General features: G+C 46.0%; 1 protein-coding gene and 1 pseudogene across 4 annotated transcripts in view; both read right to left on the bottom strand.

Moving 5' to 3' along the window:
* Window positions 1-17,371, bottom strand: part of NRG3 (neuregulin 3) — a 700,766-nt gene that overhangs the window by 74,674 nt on the left and 608,721 nt on the right. The window lies entirely within an intron of this gene.
* LOC136646955 (5S ribosomal RNA) lies at window positions 6,378-6,497 on the bottom strand (annotated as a pseudogene).

Raw genomic sequence — 17,371 nt, 5'->3', positions numbered from 1 at the left:
AACCTCTATCTGACTTAACTCCTCGGTCAGGAGGGGCCGTTCGGGCAGCGGTATCTGCCCGAGGTCTTCTGCTGTGAAGACAGATGCAAAGAACTCATTTAATTTCTCTGCCATCTCTAAGTCTCCTTTTATCTCCCCTTTCCCTCCCTCATCATCCAGAGGGCCAACCGCTTCTCTGGCGGGTTTCCTGCTTCTAACATATTTGAAGAAGCTTTTATTATTCCCCTTAATGTTGCTGGCCATGCGTTCCTCATAGTCTCGCTTGGCCTCCAGTATCACCTTCTTACATTTCTTTTGCCACAGTTTATGTTCCTTTTTATTCTCTTCATTAGGGCAAGACTTCCATTTACGGAAGGAAGCTTCCTTGCCCTTCACAGCCTCTCTAACTTGGCTGGTTAGCCATGCGGGCACCCTCCTGGATTTAGTGGAACCCTTCTTTCTTTGCGGTATACACCTCTGCTGGGCCTCTATTACTGTTGTTTTAAGCAGCCTCCATGCACTCTGGAGAGATTGGACTCTTTTTACCCTCCCTTTCAACCTCCTTCTAACCAGCCTCCTCATTTGAGGGAAGTCCACCCGTTGGAAGTCAAGGGTTTTTGTTAGAGATTTGCCTGGTATTCTTCCCCCAACGTGCACGTCAAAACGGATCGCAGCAAGATCACTGTTCCCCAATGGCTCAGTAACGTTTACATCTCTAACCAGGTCCTGCGTACCGCACAATATTAAATCCAGAGTCACCTGTCCTCTGGTGGGCTCCGTGACTAGCTGATCTAAGCCACAGTCATTTAGCACGTCAAGAAATCCGGTTTCCTTATCGTGACCAGAACACAAATTGACCCAGTCAATATGAGGATAATTGAAGTCCCCCATGATTACAACCCTGTCCCTCCTTGTCACCTCCCTGATCTGTTTCCTCATTTCAAGGTCCCCATCTGATTTCTGGTCTGGAGGACGATAGCACACCCCCAGTATTACATCGCTGCACAAGCCTGGTAATTTAACCCACAGAGATTCTACGGTGGAGTCGGACCCACCTTCAATCTCTACTTTGCTGGATTCTATCCCTTCCTTAACATAAAGGGCCACCCCACCTCCAACACGCCCCTGCCTGTCCCTCCTGTAGAGTTTATAGCCCGAGATTGCGGTATCCCACTGATTCTCCGCATTCCACCAGGTTTCCGTTATGCCCACTATGTCAATATTTTCCCTTGTAACCAGACATTCCAGTTCTCTCTCCCACCTTTGCTCGTAGACTTCGGACATTCGCATAAAAGCATTTGTACACGGAATGCCCCAGGATGCGCTGCTTATTCGCTCCTTTGTCCCCGCATCCTCTCATTGTGCCAAACCGTGTATCACATCCCATCACCCTACCTTTCCCAATTTCTTCTCCTACTCTGCCTTTGTCTTGTTGTTCTCTAACCTCCCCATCCTCACCCCATAGGGATGAGGAGTCCCAAACCGGATGCCCCTTGGCTCCTGTCGGCCTTCCCCCAGGGATCAGTTTAAAAGCTGCTCTGCCACCTTTTTAATGTTATGCGCCAGCAGTCTGGTTCCATTCTGGTTCAAGTGGAGCCCGTCCCTCTTGTACAGGCCCCGCTTGTCCCAAAAAGTTCCCCAGTGCCTAACGAATCTAAACCCCTCCTCCCTACACCACCGTCTCATCCACGCATTGAGACCCCTGATCTCCGCCTGCCTAGCTGGCCCTGCGCGTGGAACAGGTAGCACTTCAGAGAACGCTACCTTTGAGGTCCTGGCTTTCAGCTTCCTGCCTAAAAGCCTAAATTTGGCCTCCAGGACCTCCCAACTACACTTGCCCACGTCGTTGGTGCCGACATGCACCACAGCCGCTACCTCTCCCCCAGCACTGTCTACTAGCCTATCTAGACAAGAAGTGATGTCCGCAACCTTCGCACCAGGCAGGCAAGTCACCATGCGGTCCTCACATCCGTCGCAAACCCCCCTCTCTATGTTTCTAATTATTGAATCCCCCACTACAAGAAGCCCCCGACCCCCCTCCCATCTAGGAGTATCCCGAGTGCGTTCGGATACGGGCCCATCCCCTGGAGAAGGGGTCCCCCCTAGGGGATTGTTTCCCTCCTCTCCAGGATGATGTCCTCCAGTCCCGAGACTTCCCTCCCTTTGGGCAACTTTGGGCGCCACTGGCTTAAAATAATAATAATATAATAATATAATAATATACAGTATTTATATACCGCCTTTCTTGGTCTTTATTCAAGACTTTATTCAAGGCGGTTTACACAGGCAGGCTTATTAAATCCACGCAGGGATTTTTACAAATTGAAAGAAGGTTCTCTCTTTCAAGAACCACCACATTCAAGATGTTACACTCCGATCTGATTTAACATTCTGGCCTCCATCCTCCCACGCTCCGAGCAGATGGAACAGCTCAGCTGCAGCTTGCCAGCTGCTTCAAGGTCGCACGGTGGCCTCAAACTGGCGACCTTGTGGATGTTAATCTTCAGGCAAATGGAGGCTCTACCCTCTAGACCAGACCTCCTGCCCAAAATAACTGAAAAATTTAATTAAAAAGTATTCCAATTAACTATAGAAGGAATATTAGGCTACCTTATGCCAGGCTACTTAGAGGTCCCGCTGAGTTAAACAGAACTTACGCCCAATCTAATTTGCATTGGATTGTAGCCTTAATGTAACATGAGAAAAATGAAGATATGCCAACTAGGAGCCCCTTCTCAACTACAACCACACACATCTTAATTCAATCATCACTGATTAGTTTACATTTATCTAGTTCTGTATACAAATGTGTTCAGCTCCTAACGTTCAGCTGTATTACAAATAACTTCCCTAACCAAATTCTTGTTGCTATGTCTGCCTGCCAAGTGGAAGACGAGCTCTTAAAGCTATTATTTTCCCCCAGAACTATGTAACCTAGGCACAGTGTAGGCTGGAATCCCTTAGTGACTCATCACTGAAATAAAAGAGTTATGGATTGGTCCTCGCACTTCACAGACCTATTCACACCGGGTAAGTGTGTAGAGTAATCGCAAGGGTGTTGGCCCTGTGTTCCACCCTGACCTATCTCCACACATTGGATGAAATAGACTATATATTGTAACTTGCAATGCCTGAACCCAAATATCCCCTTCCAATTTCATTGGCTAGGAGTTCAAGCTTATTGTTAGAATTGTGGATTTGGGTATACAAAATTGAGGATTTGCTTAGGCAAATCAGCTAAGGAATTTTAAGGGCAGAAAAATAATAATTGTGCTTTGATTTGACCAGTGTAGTTTCTTGGGGGGTTCGACAATTCTAAGTAGTCAAATTTGGAAGGATATTTGGAGATTCACCCTCAGGCAAAATATTGGAGGAATTTTAAGGAAAGCCAAGAGAGATTAAAGAGACGCATAACATGTCTCTAGGTTGTGGCTTTTTTTCTTCCTTTTTATTTTGCCTGTCCTTCATGATTAGATCAAATGCTGGACTGTATGTGTCACATAAGAACAGGCAGGCACTGACTGCAAACTGCTGCATGAATAGTGCTAATCTTTTTTCTTTTTCATAATTACCCCTAAGGGTAGCTTTCTCCACGGAAAAAGATTGCAATACAAAAGCAGTTTCCCAACAAGCACAAAGGATGCACCTTTGAAAAGGTCTCTTCCATTGTTGCCAAGCAGCCTTAAACAAGAAAAAAAAAGCTCTCGCAATCAAGGTCAGATGCTTTCTTCAACAAAAGAGCACATCTGTCTACTTTTTTTCAAACATACAATTTTAGTACTGAGTTAAGATTGGGAGATATGGCACAGACAAGAAAAATCATAAATATTAATGTACCTGAACGTTTGAGCATCCCGATCAAATGTGCAGTACTTATGAAAAATCTCTTTTTTTATCATGACAAAGAATAAACAAATGACATGACAAATGTATCATGACAAATACATCTGTGTAGTGGAGAGAAGGGGGTTGTAGATTAATTGTCTTCAGCTCCAATCACAATCTATTTTGTATTCAGAGCCTCTTTGTGAACTGCAATTGCTGTACATATCGCTAACAAATAATTTCCTAAGCTGTCTCTCCCTGAAAAAATATGTTTCAGCCCCGCCCCTCGCCCCTTCACAAAAGACCAACAGGTGTATTTGTCATATTAATTCAATATTTCCCCCCCCCCCAGGAATCTTTTTCTTTCTAAAAATAAATCTTCATTTCTTAGATGACAACTACACATTTGGCTGCAGAACTGGGTCTTTTCCCTGGGATTCCGCATGCACACATCCAGAGCTTTGACAGCAAGAGACTGAGGGGGGAAACTGGAGGATAGGAAAAGGGTTAAGTCTTCCCTCCCATCCACTGTTTTCCCCAGAGTGCATTGCTTCCCACCTGATCACTTTACAGCTGTTTGATGGAGACCAAGGTGCCCGGATCACCAAAGTACGTCACTTCAGCCTTAGGTTTGGCAACCAATAAACCACTCTTATCAAACTCTGACAATTCCACGTTTGATACTAAATCAGAAGTGTATAGTGCAGCACGTTGGTGTGCCATGAATGGTCTGCAGGTGTGCTGTGGGAGAGGGTCATTTATTGGTTAGGACCATTGGGCCTCTCACTGGCAGTGTCGTGTGCCTTGTCAAATGTAAAAAAAACAACTGATGGTATGCCTAGAAAATTTTAGCATCTTGTCAGTGTGTCATGAGATGAAACAGGTTAAAAATCACTGAATAGCATTTAGCTAATAGCATTCAGCTATCCACTGCAATCAATGAATTTTACTTCTGTATAAGTGTTTGGGATTACAACCCCAGTTTGAGCACTTTGTCGGGCTATCCTAAAACTAATAAAGGGCTGGCTTTATCTTTGAAGAAATGCAGAATTGTTGCTTTACAGAGAGTTGCCATCAAAATACTGTCTAAATGTGCAATTCAAAGCAAGGCTGGCAAAACACATGAGGAGAAGGTGGGAAGGAGCACTCAACTGGTCATGTTTTGGCCCTATTTTCCTGTGGTCATATATGCTCCATTGGGCTGTATTGTTGAGCCTAGCGTACACAAAAGATTATGTGCATGAATGAGAATTGGTTAGGTTGAGGAGAAGTGAATGACGGCTTAAGACATTCAACGCTTTCTCACGTCAATGGACCTACATCTAGCACACATAGCCAGTGGCTACAGTACATGTGCTTCCCATGCACTGTTTTGGAAGAATTCTTGGTGTGCTGGGATGGTTTGTTGCCACCGGAAGGCTATTTGGACAAACCCACAATGACAAATCTTCAATGAAGATCTTAGCGGGCCCTAGTGGATCTCCTAAACAGCCTCCTTGCTTGTCCACACATTTGACTGAAGCACAAAATCGATACATGGATAGTTAAACAAACATTTGCACAATGCATCCAATTTGTGCGGCTTCCTCTTCTGTGTTGTACTTACAGAATTTGACTCTGCATTGCAAAATGTTTATTTTCAGCTTGTGAATAAATTCCATTAGAGTAAGAGCCTCCCATGCAGAGTCTTGATGTTCTTCATTTATTGCTGTTGAAATAACTTTGTCTCCAGACTATCTATATAAATATCCACTGCAAACCTTGCAGTGCTTAGCACTTGCATTTGTGCTTGTTGCTATAGTGCACTCCCCGGGAAAGGCACTCTTAAGTACATACGGCAGGGGACAGTTATTCCCTCTAAGGCTTGCTGTCTAACCTTGTGCTGGTTGCACCAAATGAATGGCTCCAACTCAGTGAAGCCACAAGGGGATGATGTGCAGTACAATAAACTGTAAGAATCGTAATACAAATCTACAACTTCATATTCTCATGCTTCAGCCAGCCTTCACTCATTCGAAATTAGGACTTCGCGATTCAGTTAGTTTAATCTGTAGATCAGTCAACTAACACTCAATAAGTAGTAGCACTAATTTAATTGATAGAGGGAATTTTATTGGAGAGAGATGAGACTGAAGGACTATTCTGAAGCCATGTTGGCTCCAGTGTGTTAATGATGTTGTGAAGATACAGCTGTAGGTGGCTGTTCCCCACCAGCACCTTCCCCCCCCTTTATTCACCACCAGAGCAAGGGAAAAGCTGCTCTTTGCTCCTCATACCACGGGGGGGGGGGAGGGGATCAATTCCTAAGAAACCCAATGTTGCCAGAAAAGCATAGGGTCTTCAAGATTGCCACGGACTTATCACAAGTGCACAAAGCTCAACTTGGAATTGAAATGTGTAACTTGAGAAGTGGTTGCATGCAGAAGACAACCACGGAAGCGCACATCTGTCACACCTCCTAGGCAGGGATGAAAAGGCAGAGCTTTGATCTGTGATCGACGGCAACCCAAGCAGGAGCCTTTATTAAGCAAGCAGTTGGTTGGCAACCTTCAGTCTTGAAAGACTATGGTATAAGCCTGCAGCACCCAGTATTCCCAAGCGGTCTCCCATGCAGGTACTAACCAGGCCTGACCCTGCTTAGCTTCCGAGATCAGATGAGATCAGACATGTGCAGGGTAACAGTTGCTGCAAACCCACTAACCGCTGTGCTGCTGTAAGCGCCTGTCATGCTTAACAGGAGCTGTACTATTAGGTTCCTTTCTGAAGGGCTTGGATCGTGCATCTAAACAGATCAGGAAACAGATGAAATCTGCAGATCATATGCACACGTGCACACACACATTGCACATTTATACATGCGTGTGCTGTATATGCACACAGTGCCCGTTTTCAGAAACTCACAGCACAACTCACAGCATGTCTAACCAGAAGTCCAATTGGGTTCAGTGGGGCTTGCTCCCAGAAAAGCGTGAATAAGTGTGCAACCTCAACCTCTTTAGGTACTTTAAGATCAATGTAGTGAGTTTGTGTGCACACTGTAGCATGTTGAAACAGCAGTTCTTCCTTGCGTTTCAGTTGCCACACCACATATATTACTGGGGGTAAGCCTGGTGGCCGAATATCTGAGCGAAAGATTCTATGGAAGGTGTACATTCATGACACATGATTACACCCCCCTTCCCATTTCACACTCCCAATAACTGAAAGGGTGGGAACGTCCAGGAAACAAATGCATGTCTTCAATAAATTTTCAAAACTTTATAAGACTACAAGAGTCTGTAAATTGTTTGAGTCTGAAGCTCATTTGGGAGGGAAAAACCAGTACATCTTTTTCATTCATTCTGAGAACCTTTAAATAATACAAGATATCTTCCATCAAGGAATTCATATGTTCCCCCTGCACTTACCGTATTTTTCGCTCCATAAGACACACTTCCCCCCCCCAAGAAGTGGGGGGAAAAGTGTGTGCGTCTTATGGAGCGAATACTGCAAAAAAAAAATCCGCCCCCGGCCCCGCCCCCTGCCCACTCTGCTCTGCTCGCCTTCCCAGGAAAGTGTGGGTGGGATGGCAGTCTTGCTGAGCAAGCCCTCCTGTCTACTCAGAAGTAAGTCTCAGAGTCACTGGGGCTCACTCCCAGGAAAGCGTGGGTGGGGTGGCAGTCTTGCTGAGCAAGCCCCTAGAGCAGGGGTGCTCATTATGTCAATTGAGAGCTACCAGTCGATCTCCAGGTGAAATGAGTCAATCGCAGGCTTCTCTCCCGTCCAAGCATCCCTAGGAGTGAGCCCCTGGCAGGCTTGTGAGCCCAGGGAGGGAGCCCAGGGAGTGAGTCCAGGGAGCCCAGGGAGTGAGCACCTGACGGTTCTATGTGGTTCTGTGTGCAAGGGGTTTTGCACTGGTCTTGCTGTGATGTCTATACAGAGATCTTCCCTCCCCCACACCTTTCCCCTGCTTTTGCACTGGTATGTATGGAGATCTGCCCCCCCCCCAACTTCCATCTGTTGGTTCTGTGTGCAAGGGGTTTTGCACTGGTCTTGCTGTGATGTCTATACAGAGATCTTCCCTTCCCCACACCTTTCCCCTGCTTTTGCACTGGTCTGTATAGAGATCTGCTCCCCCCCCCCTTGTATTGGAATCCAGGAAGATCTGGTGAGGAGGTAGATGTGGTGTCAGCAGTGGCCCCTTTAAGGGTAAGGCCTGGGCATCCAGCAGAGTGTGCTGCACAGCTGCAGCCACTGGAAGGCAATAGGGCCCTCAGGGATATAAGGAGTACCAGAGGCAGAAAGGGTTTGTGGGTTTTAAAGGAGTGCAGGTTGGAGGTAGGAGAGGAGACTGACTGGGTTTATTGAATTTGGAATCTGACTGTGGATTGTGACTGAACTTGGATACCCTGATGGATTTGACTGACCTACCTGGAACCTGACCTTGGACTGTAATTTGGCTTATTGGCTCTGGACTCTGATTTGGTAACTCTGATTGATGGGACTGATTTACTTGGCATCTGTGGACTGGAACTGGACTCACTTTTGCTTGCTGCACTGGTGAGTTGCACAAGGGGGACTGATCAGCCTTAAGCGGGCACGAGGCCCAGTGGTTTGGAATTTGGCAGAACATCATTGTAGCAGAAAGATAATGTGATCCCCTATTTGTGTGCACCTGCTTTTGTGAGCTTCATAAATTCTGACTCTAGCGATGATGAGTTCTTGGGGTTTCCAGAAAACTAGAGTACTCAAACCTTTAAGTCTCTCCATTTGTTAATGACAGTGATAATGGTTCTTAATGCCACTGTTGACTGCTGTTCACTTTACATGGTTCAAATGTTATTCTGTTATAGTTTATTAAATATTTTATTACACTATTTGGTTCAGAATATTTTTTTCCTTGTTTTCCTCCTCTAAAAACTAGGTGCGTCTTATGGTCAGGTGCGTCTTATGGAGCGAAAAATACAGTACATCTCAAAAATATTCTCAGACTCAAATAACGTCTCTTTCTGCATATGAACTAAAATATCAATTTCTGAAATTCTCCAACGCAGTGTTTCTCAAACTGTAGGTTGGGACCCACTAGGTGGGTCATGAGCCAATTTCAGGTGAGTCTCCATTCTTTTCAATATTTTATTTCTAATATGTTAGACTTGATGCTACCATGGTATGTGACTGCATTTGGGGAAATGTTACAGATCTGTACTTTTAACAGGCTACCATATATATTATTTTAATAATGATAGTAAATGGAACTGACTTCTGGTTAAATGTGAGAAGGATTGCAGCCTAGGATTGTTAAAAAGTTTCCTGGTTGATGATGTCACTTCTGGTCATGACATCACTTCCGGTGGGTCCTGACAGATTCTGACATATAAAAAGTGGATCCCGGTGCTAAATGTGTGAGAACCACTGCTCCAACGTTTCAACTTCTGAATTCAAACATATCAGATCCGAATATGAAATTCTGACTTGAAATTCACATGATGGGCAACCCAATCCTGAGCTGCCTGGTGAGCGGGGCTGCAGCAGCGCCAAAAACGGCTGCTGTTGCATCCTGCGCATTCAGCGGGTAGTGCCGGCAGCTCCTAAGGAGAAAGGTGATTAGTAACCCTGCAATGGGGATACTCAATTCTATGGAAACCCAAGGGTCGGCATAGAATTAAGAGCAAAGCTCCACCAGTCCTGCCTCCCTCCAGCCCTGCTCCCTCCCCCAGCAAGCCTCCTCCCTCCCCTCTCCCCACCCTCCCTATGCCTCCCCCTGCCCCGGAATGTCTCTCCCCCACCACCCCCCATACTACCATCTATGTCTCCACTGCTACACTAGTGCTGAGGGCCACAAACGTGCCTTATGGCACATTTGCAACAGTGCACATAGGCAGTGAACTGGCGTGCATTGCATAGGATTGGGCCCTTAGACCTCTGGGCACCTTTTGACTTTGACAGGCACCACATACAAAAGCTTAAGCAGTCCGTTGTCACGTGCTAAATGTTGTCTGCAAGCTCTCAGATATTGTCACATGGAAAATAAAACTGCAAAACACCTATTAGATGTTCTCAGATACTAAATATCAAGTATCAATGAAAATGAACAAGTGACACAGTGAATCAAACCTCAAATTCATATACACAATAGTGACAAAATATACAATACAGTGATACTTTATGTCAAACACTTACAGAGGAGAACTTTAGGGTGAAAATGCATACCAGTTCTCAGTCTGCATGGTCAAATGCCAGGCCTGTTCTGGCAAAGCAATGCTGGGGTAGTAATGCCCCCAAGTGTCCATAGAAACACTGACACAGCCCGTTAGTGATCTGAGCAGTATCCTGATGGCAATGCATCATCACCATGACATTGGCACAGTTGTGTGACATCCATGTGCCATTGCTGTGAAGTCAGCACATCATCTGTACGACATCCATGACGCATCACTGTGATGTCTGAGGAGCTAATCACTCCACCCAATCAGCCCCAACACTCGCAGCCTGAAAAAAAAAAAATCCCTGGAGTTGATGCTCTGCACCAGAGCAGGGGGCAGATGCAGAGGTAGAACCAATAACTAGCCAATAGGGGGGGGGGGCAGAACCCCTCAACCAGCCACTAGGAATGAGCAACAAGCAAACCCCCAACCATGGGGAAATGACACAAGGACACTACAGCAATTCCCATCTTCTACAGCAATAACAGGGGCATCAACAGTGGAGGCGTACAAGCAAAGAACTACTAGGAGCCCCTGCACCCAGGATTCCTCATCCCAGTCACACAAACACACACATCCAAGGAATACTTTTTTGAGCAGAACTGAGCAAGCGTAGAAAGGTAGCTCCCTGGAAGATGGCAGTCAAATGAAACAAATGCACAAGTCTGTCCAATACCAAGGGTTCATAAGAACCTACTGGATCAGGCCATAGGCCCATTTAGTCCAGCTTCCTGTATATCTCACAGTGGTCTCCCCCCCCCCCCAAGCCTAAGAAGTCATGGAGTGAGGATGCTGCAGGCTCTAGAAGCAGAGATGCACCTCCCACTGCAGAGTCCCATGCTGAGGCCAGCCGAGGTACGAAACAACTACAGTGGGAGGAAGGGATCTCTATCTCTAGTTTTAGAGATTGTTAGAGACCTTTGTCTCTAACACAGAGACAACAAGGGAGATACAGCCAAAGCTTTTATTGAACTGTTGAACTATATTGGCAACAGAGAAGCATCCGAAAGAGAAATACATAAGTGAGGTTGCCAACCATCTCCTCCCAGCAGGGTTGTTGTGCCATTGCAAGTTGTCCAACACAGAGTCAAGTAACAGGCGTCTGTGAGGCCGAGCTGCACTGCTTGCTTCACTGTCTGCCATGGAATTCACAAAGCCATAGGGGACTGATTGGAATGAGTAGGTCAGTAACCTCACTGACTAACAGCTGGGCTCACACCAGTCACTTCAGGAAGGCTGTAGGCTTCCCTAGGCATCTGGATGATGTTGTCACCAGAGGGACAGCTGCCTCTTAAGAGCAAGCCAAAACACAGAGAGAGTAACAAAGCATACACAACAGCATCAGCCACACCTGTTCTCTAGACTGAGATGCATGCTCAGGGTTTGGGAGGGAAACAGGTACTATCAGAATGTACATGCAGTGTTGCCTTGTATGGGGCAGGATCATGGTGGCTTGCAACATGGCCTTTCCACCATCTGTGGGGGCTGCAGTGGAACTCTGCAGAGGACCATTGTTCATCCACCTGTGGCAATGTTGCAGCCCTGAAACACAAAGGGATTCTGATGAGTGTTTGACCAGCAGTAGCAAAGGTTGGAGCTCCTGGCATTACCTGAAAGAGAGCAGGCACTCCAAGCTATTAGCTGTTTCAAGGGGAAGGGACTGTTGGCGACACAGGTGATAGTGGAGATAGTGACAGGACCATTGCATGGTCAGTGACAGGACCAAGACAGAGTCAGTGACAGACTAAGGCAACTGTGACACAGTCAGTATTGGACATCCATTATATGCATCCATTATTTTTGCATCCTGAACATTTGTGTACCAATCTAATATATTTATATCAGATGTGCTTTTTTATTTTTCAAATGCAAAGGTAGGGTCAGGGTTAGGGCTGGGATAAGCGGTTTAGCATATCTAACATGGGGTTTGTTGTCCAGGTATAGTGGGATGCAAATAACTGGAACATACACAAAAACCAGATGCAAATGCCCAGGGACACCAATGACTAAGACACATTTGACCGGGACACAATCGTCCAGGATGCAAATATTCTAGTACCAGTGGAAACACATTTGATAAACCTAGAAGGTCAGAGTGGGGGGTGGGGAGTTAACAACATGAGAGGGAGATTCAGTATCAATCCATTGTAGCATGGGTTTCCCTTCCTCCCTTTGGTTACCTGGGTGGTTGCTTTCCCTATTGGGTTAGTGAAGTAGAGGTTCCAGCTGGGTGTTTGTGTGTGGAGAGCTCCTGGGGCAGAATATCTGCAATCAGAATTCTGAAAAGATAAGAGTTAACAAAATATCTTGCCATACATATTGTTTGGGCAAAGCGAGCCCTTTGTGTGCCAAGTGTCTTTCACCAGGGTTCCCATCACCAAAGTTCCCCTTGGAGGTACCAGAGAGCTATAGCCCCATGCCACGTGTCTGATCATCTGAGCTGTAATGTCCCTGGCAAGGGCTTTAGTACTGGAAGTACTTTAGTACTGGGTTTGATGTGGTGTAACTAGTTGTCAGATGTAGTCTGCATACTATGCTCTGTTGTAGGATAGTTGGAGGGACAAGGTGGTGGCAGGACGTGCGACTTCCTGCTGTTTTCCTCTTCTACATTGTTCTTTATGGGGTTAGCCCTACCTATGCCAGCTCTATCATTGGTGCAGTGTTTTCCTGGCATTCTGGGCATGTCCATTTTCTTCAGGGGGGTTAGGGTCAAGTGTACATCTACTCCTCCTACTTTCATCCTATGCCCCTTCTCATGTCATGGGCCAATCGTCTTCCTGTTTTGGACTCTCCACAGGCAGAGTTGCATTGCAGTCTCATTGATGTCCAAGCCACATCAGCACAGTGTTTTTCTGACATTACACTGGCATCTGTCATGCATCCATTGTGACTGAACTTCTATAGGAGTGAGCTTGCAGTTGCAGAGGCGTATATGGGGAAATAGCAGCGAATCTCAAGGATAAGATTTGAACTTTAGGGAACTAAGGGACAAATGACTCATTCATGCAAGACACTCTATGGGAAGTTCTCAAGAATAATCTCATATGTACAGATAGTTATGATATCATTTCTTATAGCCACATTTTAAAATACAGATCACATACTGGCTGATGGGGTCTACCCTGGGGCAAGGCAACAAATGTTCCTTTACCCCGAGGAGACCTCCAGTAGCCAAAATTCCCTGTGGGATGCATCAGAAGCCACAACGGTGCTGCTGTATTGCTGTGTGGGGCTTTAGTTGGGCTGTTAGTTCTTGGAAAATAAGAGAGAGGAACGTGTTCATATTTTGAATCTCAAACACTTCTTTGGCGAAGAGCTTAAGTCCGCATGTAGTCATATACAAAGCAGCAAGACTGCCACAACCCTGGATATTCATCACTTAGCTGGAAAATCATATTTTGTTATCGTCAAACAAAAGTGTTTCCTGTATTTGTTCCCTCTCTCAATACTAGAAGACAAGATTGTATTAGATATTCACTCACTGCCTCCCCAGTTCAATAGGTGCCATAATCCAGTGGGCATATTCAGTAAATAAATATACCTACCCTCCACCTTTTAACAACAACAAAAAAAAATCATGACTTTGGAAGAGTATACAAATCTGTGAAGCTTCTGAGTCAAGACCCCATTCTGAAGCTCAGAGACCTGATTCCGTAATCAGGCAAAATTCATTTGCTCTTCCCAATTTAACTAACGAGATATTTATTTACACTCTCTCTGGTTTTCCACTCTCCCTGGGAAGCGAGACCCCCATTCCACTGACTGATGGTTGTACTTCCTCAGCAGAGAGAGGCAATCGCAGCGAGTGGCAAAACCTTTTACCACATGGGGAGCTCTTGGCTTTGAACTATTAGAATAAATGGAAGCCTGTTTCTACTTTTAATTATTTATACAATTTAATTGTAATACAAGAGCTGGGGGGAGCAATTAGATTGTGAGGGTGGCACATGTTGCAAAGAAAGACAAACACACTTCTGAGCAAGAAATCATTTTTTTCCAAAAGCAATAAAAGCTTGGTGTTTAGAGTGTAGCCTCCAACAATAGTAGGCCATGCATTCTCTGGTAGAATCGAGGGATCGATTTGGCTACAGGGATCTTTCAGACAAAGCAGAACCAATTGCTGGATGCTGGTTTTCAAGGTTTCCAAGCAGGAGCAGGAACATTCTCCTTTGAATTTGTTTACATTAAAGGCATAACTTCAGTGATTACTTTATGGTTAAAAAATAAAAATTTAAAAATCCGTATTCCAGAAAACCAAATCATGCAGATTTACTGGAAGAAGAGTAATGGCCCAATCCCAAAATGCAGCACTAGCATTTGAGCAGCAGTTGCACTTTACAGCATCATGAAAGACGCTCCAGAAGTGCACAGAGCCAGTGCTTCTGGGTCACCACCATAGATGGAGAAGAGGACCCTGCGTGTGGCGACAGCAAAGAGAAGTCCAGCTGACCTTGATTTTCCAGCCCTGGTGTAGCCATGCCAGTGGGGTGTACATTGCATCCTGTGGTGGGAGGGTAGTTATGGAGGCATCCACAAGGTAAGGGAAATTTGTTTGCTCGCCTAGGAGTTGCATTTCAGCTGCACCGCCGCTGGAAGGTTGGATAGGATTGGGCCTGTCACCCAGGTACTCATCCTGTGACAAGGGCGGTCCTGGGAGACGGACTGGAGGAGCAGCTGGGGGTGGGAGTCCCATGAGGCAGAGGGAAGGCAGGCTAGTCGGCCAGCTGAGGAGGCAGCTGCTTCGTCCCTGTCAGGCCAGGGCTCTGGAGCGGTGTGCTAGCACTGCTTCCTTGCCCATTGAGCGAGGTGCCAGCCATGGAAGCAGCCCTACGGTGGAGACGCATCCGACTGTGGCCACGCTCAGCTGATATATGGGAAAGCCTGAGATCTCATGAGATCTTGGGCCCCGCTAGGAACAGGAAGGGTTGGAGACAGTTGGGCCTGCCGGGAGGCTCATAATGAGCCTGGTGGCCGGCGGGGAGGGAGACACCACCTTGGGCTCCAGCTCGGGGTGGCCAGCAGCAGAGGGAACACACCAGCCCTGAGCCTGGCAAGGAAGCACCCTTGGCATGGGCTGGGCAGGACCAGCCAGCGGCAGCAGCAGATCATGGATCCCTGGGTCCCAGGGTGGGGGGCTCTACTGGGACTGACTACTCAACCTCAGCTCCAGGTTCAGTGTGGAAAGCCAGAAAACCAGGCCCAGCAAGAACCCCCTTGAAGTCATTCAGCATGACTCTGGGCTACCAGAGGCAGGAACAAGAGGGAGAACCCAGACTCCCGGTGAGAGCTCAAGCTCCAGCCCTAGGGAGAAACCCCCAGGGCCCTGGAGTAACCACACCACCACCCACTGGTTGGCTGCCACCTCTTTGTCCACACTGAGGGCAAGGCCATCCACCAGAGAGACCACAGGCTATCACCAGTAGACCAACCAACACCCTCTCCAGACAGCAAACCTCAGCAGGCAACCCTATGGGTGTGGAAGACCCTCCAATCCTGAAACTGAAGCTCCTGAACCCTTTCCACCTGACTATAGGATCCAGAGACTAAGACACCAGTTGAGTTAAAGGAACCTTCCAGGAGGGGTTCCTGTGACAGGCCCTCTCACGAGTATAAAACTATTGACAAAAGTAAATCACATACAAAAACCACTTTTCATAGCTCCTCACTTTCTTCATCTTTGGGGTAAGTCCATTAGCACCCGTCCCTTACCTGAGATGGCTCTAACCCTTGGACCCACTCAAGGGATGGACGTAACAGGGCTCAAAGTCTCAGAAACCATATTTGTGAGTTATGAAATCAACGAACATACATCCTGAACTGAAACGTTCTTCAGAATTTTCAGGAGCACATGAATTATTTTGAAAGCATTATCTCTATGACAGGTCAGATTCTATGACTGTGTGCATCACTCAGAATGTGTAGATCACTGGTCAAAGGACTCCTTGAAAAATGATAGAGCTGTTTCTCAAAGTGTCACAAAGTACTGGGTAGCCCTTCTCAGGTATTCACTTTCCCTATGACTGCAACCCAGATGCACTCCCAGCATTCAAGCATTTGTTATTGGTTCAGGCTCTCAAATCACAGACTCTTGCAGTGTGACACTGGCCTCTTATTTCTGTGGCTTGCCAGTTGAGGGAACTAATAGCTTCTCTTCATTGAGTATCAGGGCCACCAATTCAGGATTAGCATTGCCGTTGCCACAGGAGCAGGACTCAAGAGACACAAGGGGCCGATCACCCACTTACCTACATGATTCCTGCCTCTGGCTTGCCTCAAGACTACCAGCCCTAATAACCTCAAGCCTTTCTTGGAATAATCTTCAAAGATTAAATGGGAAGCATAGCTAAATTTCATATGAAAGCCAAACACATTTACTCTGCACTAGATCTACTTTCTAGCACTGTCAGTAGAATTATAGTCTGTGCATTCTCTGGGGTGACGTGTTTGTCCACTTCAGTTGTTTTAAAGAAACCTCTGTATAGTACGTGTTACTGAAAACACATAGGAAGATCTCAATGAATAATGATCTCAATGAATAATAGAGTAAAGGAATTTAGAATACATATTTAAAGGGCTTTATTATCTTCAAATGAAGTCAAGAAAATATGAGAAGGAAGCTTGTCAAGGAAAAGATATCCCCAAAGGGAGGCCATTAGTATTTTCTCCATTTGCTGATAATATTGCCATGGCAACAGGAGAAAAAGAATTGCGTATGAACTTCACATGGATGTATTCAATTGCTTGTTCATTGTCACCGATCACCATAAGAATGGGACAGACACATCTTGCCTTATAGAGTGTCACAAAATATCTTAAACAAAACAAACATCAGGAATACCTGAAAAAGTGTATTTTATAAACTGTCCATGAAACAAAATCTTTAACTCATAAAACATGGCTGCAGTGGTAAAGTCTAATGATTTTCTCATTACAGTTGTATTACAGCAACTGTCACCCTGCAGATGCCTGATCTCATCTGATCTTGGAAGCTAAGCAGGGTCAGGCCTGGTTAGTACTTGGATAGGAGACCGCCTGGGAATACTGGGTGCTGTAGGCTTATACCATAGTCTTTCGAGACTGAAGGTTGCCAACCACCACTGCATTAGAGTTAGACTTCAAAGATATAATGAACTAGTAAAAGGACAACTGAACAGGTGAGTTGCTCTGAACCAACCCTCTTCAATCCCCTATCCCTGCTTCTTAGAAATAGTCTCTTCCTTTCTTTGTCTGCGCCACCCCACTGGTCCTTTCTCTATGCCAACCTCCCTCTGTCACTGGCTCCTTCCCCAAGCTGCAGTTGTCTCTCTGCCTCCTCCAAAACTGGATTTTCTTTACATCAAATCAGTGGCAGCATCAGGAAAGGAAAAAAAAAACAAAAACACCAG

This window comes from Tiliqua scincoides, chromosome 3, assembly GCF_035046505.1.
Source record: "Tiliqua scincoides isolate rTilSci1 chromosome 3, rTilSci1.hap2, whole genome shotgun sequence".
In the NCBI taxonomy this organism is placed as follows: Eukaryota; Metazoa; Chordata; class Lepidosauria; order Squamata; family Scincidae; genus Tiliqua; species Tiliqua scincoides.
The sequence above is the reverse complement of the archived record's forward strand: the minus strand, read 5'-3'. Positions and strand labels throughout refer to the sequence as shown.